General features: G+C 42.8%; 1 pseudogene; it reads right to left on the reverse strand.

Annotated features, from left to right (window-relative positions):
- Nucleotides 1–1852: 1852 nt before the first annotated feature.
- On the reverse strand, nt 1853–1947 carry LOC112300402 (small nucleolar RNA U3; annotated as a pseudogene).
- Between the last annotated feature and the right edge of the window lie 5307 nt (nt 1948–7254).

Here is a 7254-nt window from a genome sequence, read left to right on the forward strand (position 1 = left end):
ATTGTGTGGCAGACTTTCTGCTTAATTCATGTCATCACACTTGGAGAGTCAACTGATACAGGCCTGGCTTCAAAAAAAAAAAAGAAAGAATTTTTTTCTTAGTTACAAAAGTACTACATGGAGCCCTGGCTGGGGAGCTCGATTGGTTAGACACGCCAGGGTTGCGGGTGTGATCCCGGGTGGGGGCACATCCGAGAATCAACCAACGAATGCATAAATAAGTGGAACAACAAATCTGTGTTTTCTTCTCTCTCTCTCAAACCGACCAATAAAAAAAATGTTAAAAAGACAACACTACTATGTGTTTATTGTAGAAAATTTAGAAAGTGCAGAAAAATACAGAGAGAAAAATCAATGCCATCATACAGATTACTATTCTGGGGGGATGATCGGGAAGTCTTTATTATATATTTTGTTACAGCTTTTAAAGCATGTGTGTGTGTATTTTTTCTTAAAATACACCATAAACATTTTGTATGCTATTAAATCTTATTTAACAATATTTTAAACAGCTGCATAGTGTTTCATCTTATGCTTATACCATACTCTTATTTATACCTCTCTTGTATTGTTGGGTATTTAAGTGGTCTTCAGCTTTTCGTTATTTTAAGTAATGGGATGATGAACCTCCTCTTTGCCTAACTCTGATTGTTTTCATAAGTTCTCAACAGCACATTGTTGCATCGCAGTCACAACTAGTTTTGAAGCTTGATACCCACTGTCAAACTGTTTTCCAGCAGGGTCGTGCCAACTTACATTCCGACCAACGGTGTATTAGAAAGCAAATTCCAGTCTCCTAGAGGCACCACTCAAGGTAAGAAAATGAGGAGGAGCAAGAGAACTGAGAAGGAAGGCTGGGATGCTGAGTGTTTTAAGGAAATGACTGAAGAAGAGCAGCTGACCTTGGCTAAAAGAAAGGGAAAGGAGGGTGTTCACTACAGAAGATGTTTGTGAAGGTTTGCTCTGTGTCATGCAATGTGATTCCCTTTTCTGCTGCCTCCTTAAGACACCCAGGGGATCCATGGAACTCCTTGCTGCTTTTTGGAGCAGGATTTGTCTTCGTTAGAGACCTGACAATGTGGCGAAGCGGGACGTGAGATTGTCCTGTTATTTTCAGGTTAGACTTAGGAACTAGCGAGGGCTTCTTCACCTGCAGCCCTCACTCATTAAATAATGTTATAAAAAAACAGGCTATTTAGTATGTCAGCCCATTCACATATATCTTCCCTGATATTTTTACAATTCAACGCTGTAGACTTAAAACATTTTTTTCCCCATATAAAATTCTGCCTCTGGAAAGCGTGGCATTTTACCTTGAGACATTGCCTGCCTGCTCTTAGGAAAGCCTCAGAGAAATTTTGTATCAAATTTGCAAAATGGAGAAATTCTGCAGATTTCTACAATAAACTCAGCCATTGCTGTTCTTTGGCAGATTAAAAATTAGGTGAATCTGAATTATGTTAATATTGCATTTTTAAATACTAATGAGTTAAATCTTTATATGGATTATGCATAAAAAGTGTGAATGTATTCTTCAAACCAAACATTTAATGAATATTTAAATGATAATATAAAATTATCATACTTATACTGCTAAGTGAAAGAAATAGGAATCATTTTAAAATTGAACATGCATAACAAAAGCTTCTAAATGTACATGGAACTTGGTTCCCCCTCTCAGTTTGGAAAAAGTTACTCAAGAATTGGTATAGCTGAAACCAGAACCAGGTGAAGGGAACCGAAGGTTTGCCACCCTGAAGCTGCCTTTTCGGGATATTGATTTTAAGCTGTTTATTAAGAAACAAAATATCAAACAGGGCTTTGACCCTTCCCCCTTTTCTGCCCAACAGATTCAGACAGAGAAACTTGCTTCAGAAAGATTTTAGGTTGTTGGCTTATCCTATTTTAGTAACGAACTATAGAAATGATCCCTGAAAGTATAGTCTTGGTTTATCCTATTTTAAATCCAGCAAGGTAAATAGAGAACTTCAGGCAGGAAGACTCTGGGCTTCTTAGCTAGACACCCCACTGGGTCCCATTGTTTCTGAGGTGCCTAGCAAGAATTTTCTGCCGTTTGTTCCCCTCTCCCTCAACTACCTGTTAATTGCCCATTCTCACTTTTGAAATCTAAAACCCCATCTCCCCCCTTTTCTCCTTTGTCCAAAAATGTCTTATCCACTCAATGTTGCCTCACTGTCTTTGGAATTTTCATGCCAGTGTGAATCCCCATGTTCATGTACTAAAACTTCGATTTTCTTCTGTGAATCTGTCTCTGTTAATTTGATTTTTAACCCAACCTAGAAGAGCTTAAAAGGTGGGAGGAAAAGTATTAACACTTTTTAGCCCCCACGACTGTCTCCTGACCCCTAGGCTTGGTCTGATTTTTGTTGCATGGACTGCTTCAAACACAAAAGGCACTCTTCAACTCTCACTCTTTGTCCATTTTGCCTCTAAAAACAATCATTCAATTATAATTACAGGCTGTATTCCCAACTCGTCCAAGGCTGGACTCAGGCTCTTCTGGGTGTTGAAATGATAAGAGGCATCATAAAAAATCTCGAAGTTCCACAGAAGTGCTGTGGCAACCAACCCCCAGGTCTGTTCTCCACTCACACCCACACTGGCTCCTAGAGCTAGAGACAGATGTATTTAATAAGCCCTTGACTCCCTCTGCCCAGTATGCACATGACGCCCTCTACTGGCAGAGTGGAGCATTTCCAGAAAGAGATGGAGAATGATTGTGGATGGTTTTGGGTTTTATAGAACTAAATCATTCTATAGAACACACTAATCTTCCAGCCAGCAATTTGTTTGTTTATTATGAGCTTTATTTAAGTTAAAGGTAGAAAACAGTATACTTTTATTTGCAATTTAAGATCAAAGTTGCTGTGGCAATCCAAAGTACATCACAGTAATTTCTATATACTTCATCATATTATTTTAGACATTTTTTTTTTAAATTTGTGATTTTTAAAAAAGATTTTATTTACTTATTTTTTTTAAATATATTTATTGATTATGCTATTACAGTTGTCCCATTTCCCCCCCACTCCACTCCATCCTGCCCACCCCCCTCCCTCCCACATTCCCCCCCTATAGTTCATGTCCATAGGTCATACTATAAGTTCTTTGGCTTCTACATTTCCTACACTATTTTTACCCTCCCCCTGTCTATTTTCCACCTATCATCTATGCTACTTATTCTCTGTACCTTTCCCCCTCTCTCCCCCTCCCACTCCCTTAATGACACCCCTCATGTTCTAGTTGTTTGCCTAGTTTGCTCTCATTTTTGTTTTATGTGTGGCCGTTAATAACTGTGAGTTTGCTGTCATTTTTACTGTTCCAATTTTTGATCTTCTTTTTCTTAGGTAACTCCCTTTAACATTTCATATAATAAGGGCTTGGTGATGATGAGCTTCTTTAACTTGACCTTATCTGAGAAGCACTTTATCTTCCCTTCCATTCTAAGTGATAGCTTTGCTGGATACAGTAATCTTGGATGTAGGTCCTTGCGTTTAATCTTGGGTAATGTAATTATAATGTGCCTTGGTGTGTTCCTCCTTGGGTCCAGCTTCTTTGGGACTCTCTGAGCTTCCAGTACTTCCCGGAAGTCTATTTCCTTTGCCAGATTAGGGAAGTTCTCCTTCATTATTTGTTCAAATAAGTTTTCAATTTTTTGTTCTTCCTCTTCTCCTTCTGGCACCCCTATAATTCGGATGTGGGAACGTTTCAAGGCGTCCGGGAGGTTCCTAAGCCTCTCCTCATTTTTCCAAGTTCTTGTTTCTTCATTCTTTTCTGTTTGGATGTTTGTTTCTTCCTTCTGGTCCACACCATTGATTTGAGTCCCAGTTTCCTTCTCATCACTATTGGTTCCCTGTACATTTTCCTTTGTTTCTCTTAGCATAGGCTTCATTTTTTCATCTGTTTTTCGAATAGATTCAACCAAGTCTGTGAGCATATTGATAACCAGTGCTTTGAACTGTGCATCCGATAGGTTGGCTATCTCTTCCTCGCTTAGTTGTATTTTTTCTGGAGCTTTGAAGTGTTCTGTCATTTGGGCCATTTTTTTTTTTTTTTTTTTTTTTTTGTCTTGGCGCGTCTGTTACTTTAAGGGGCGGAGCCTTAGGTGTTCACCAGGGCGGGGTAACGCTGGTCGCTGAGCTGTGCCGCTGTATGTGGGGGAGGGGCCGAGCGGGAGCAATGGCGCCCGCCTCACTCTCCTCCGGCTTTCAATCTTTCACTCCGCTACCCACAATCAAACTGGGCCACTCTGGTGCTGGTTCCCGAGTAAGTGGGCCTGTGCACACTCTAGGCCCCTGTGGGTCTCTCCAACAACCTCTTCTGTGAGGCTGGGAGTCTCTCCTGCTGCCTCCCCAACCCCCAGGGGCGCTTTCAATCAGAGGTTTGAGGCTTTATTTCCTGGAGCTGGAGCCCTGGGTTGCACGGTCTGCTTCGTAGCCCGCTGTTAGTCAGGTTTATCTGTGGGCGAATGTGGTGCCTCGGGGTGCTACCCGCTGCTCTGCCTGCCCCACTCTCCGCCACTCTGAGTCCAGCCCTCTGGGTTTATCTGTGCAAATGTGGGGCCGCAGGGTCTGCTAGTGCTCCGACTGCCTGCGCCATTTGTCCCACACTCCGCCAGTCTCAGTCCCGCCACAGCCACGCGAGTCCTCTCCACCCCGGTGCCCGTCTCCGCCCCTCCTACCAGTCTGGATGAATGGTTATTTTCTATTTTCTTGGTGTTGGTCCCCCTTGCTGTTCGATTCTCTGTCAGTTCTGGTTGTGCGAGGAGGCGCAGTGTGTCTACCTACGCCGCCATCTTGGTTCTCCTATTTACTTATTTTTAGACAGAGGAGGAGGGAGGGAGGAAGAGAAGGAGAGAACCATCAATGTGTGGTTGCCTCTCCCACACCCCCAACCAGGGACCTGGCCTGCAACCTAGGCATGTGCCCCAGGCTGGGAATCGAACCAGCGACCCTTTGATTTGCAGGCCAGCACTCCACCACTGAGCCACACCAGCCAGGGCTAGACATGTTTTTATATATAACAAATAAGGTAATAATTTATGAAGTTGACCAATAATCAGAACATTTTCTTCAAAAGGATTTTCTTCATATGCTATTGGTATGAAAGCTCATAATAACCCAAAAATATGCATCTATATATAAAAGGCACGAGCCCTTGAACACACTCAGTGAGACTGGCACGCGAGCATTTACAACGCTGTGCTCTACAAGCCCGTTTCTTTGCTTGTAAAAATGTTGCCCTAATTGCCTTCCCCAATGTATAGCATTTATTTTATTGAAAGTGGGGTAAGATACCTGCCATTTAAGAAAATGAACAGCGCTGGCCCAGTGGCTCAGTTAGTAGTTGGTTGGAGCATTGTCCGGGCGCCAAAAGGTTGCGGGCTTGATTCCCAGTGAGGGCACATACCTAGTTTGTGGGTTCAATCCCCAATGAGGGCGTGTGTGGGAAACAACCAATCTTTGTTTCTCTCTCACTTCGATGTTTCCCTCCCTCTCTCTCTCCCCGCCCTCCTTCCCTCCCTCTCTTTCTCCCTTCCTATCTAAAATCAGGAAACATATCCTCAGTGAGGATTAAAAAAAGAAAATGAACAGAAAATTTAAGACCTACAAAATGGGGACGTGGGGATTAGTGCACAAGCATCTGGCTGGTTAAACCCAGCAGCACACTGCAGTGGGCTCGTGGTGTTGGTGAAGCCTTAACCTCTGCACATTCCCCCACGCTCTGCACAAGTCCACGAATGGAGATGCTTGAGGCCCTCTTGCTTGTCAGGGGGACTCAGGAGTAGACCAAGGAAAATTATTTGGCCCTGGAAAGAATGGTACTATGGCTGTCCATCCTAAATGAGGCCTAGCGAGGGAGCAGTCTGGAAGTGTACGGTTATGGTCACCTCATGAAGATGTGTGGCAGGTGGGGCTCAGGAAAAACACTATGTCTGGATGACCCATGTGGCAGCTTTGCAAAGAGGGATGACGGCTCCGAAGAGGAGCTGGGCTGCCTTCCACACACGACCAATGCAGTGATGAGGATGGCTGGTGCATGCGGTGTGAGCGGCAGGTTTAAAGAGAGGGGGATGTTTTCTTGCTTGGTGTTTCATTTGTCCTTGGGCTGCTCAAGCTGAACAGTAAGTGACCACTGTTTTCAAGGGACCAGCCACAGGTTTGGTTCAGAGTTGGTTTTAATCCCCAGCTCTGAGTGTTTTTGGTCTGCAATGTTTGCTTATCTCATAATACCTACAGCTAGGACATTCTGTCTGAAGTTATGAATTGTGTTTGCTTTACATTGAAAGACAATATTTTCAATCACTAGTGTTTGTCAGTGTTGGACTGTTTCCACTGTGATGTTCTTTAGGTTTTTCACCTCATAATCAGTATTAAAGCAATTCGTGTTAGAGACCCTTTCAACATGAAAGGTTTGAAATTGAGACATAACACATTTATTGTTTTTAATAAAAATCATCTATATAGCCCTGGCTGGTGTGGCTCAGTGGATTGAGCACTGGCCTAGAAACCAAAGGGTTGCCGGTTTGATTCCCAGTCAGGACACATGCCTGGGTTGCAGGCCAGGTCCCCAGTGAGGGACGCATGAGAAGCAACCACACATTGATGTTTCTCTCCCTCTCTTTCTCCCTACCTTGTTCTCTTATTAAAAATTAGTACATAAAATCTTTTTAAAAAATCATCTATATAAAAATTAAATTAAACTATTTTACTCTTCTTAATCATCATGACTTCCGGGCTTGTACAGAGATGTGTATAAGCATAATAGCCAAAAATGATGAGTTATTTCACAATGAATCAGATTTGGAGAGGCAATTGGCATGCCATTTATTGACAGAGAGTGCAACAAAATAACGAAACTCACTTTGTATTTTCCTTTTATGTTTCATTGCCAGTGACGGGTCTGAGGTTACCGTCCCACAGCCAACTGCCGAGGACCGCGTCTGGGATGGGGAGAATGTGGTGCAAGCAGCCTGCCGTCGCGGTCTGGTATGAGCTGCTTTCATCTTATTTTTATTTTCCATACATATTATGAAACAATTCTTTCAAAAAAATTAAAGGAATGTTTTTTGAAATGGCACTCTTTATCTATGTAACACGTTGTAAGTCAAGGGCCTGACCGCCACATGTAGCAGATGGCCTAGAATGCAAGTTCAGTTTCCAACACTTGAAACTGGGGCGAGGGGACCTCCTTTTCTCTCTGTTGCCTCCCCTGCCAACCTTGCTAAAACAC

The sequence above is a fragment of the Desmodus rotundus genome, chromosome 1, assembly GCF_022682495.2.
Source record: "Desmodus rotundus isolate HL8 chromosome 1, HLdesRot8A.1, whole genome shotgun sequence".
Lineage (NCBI taxonomy): Eukaryota > Metazoa > Chordata > Mammalia > Chiroptera > Phyllostomidae > Desmodus > Desmodus rotundus.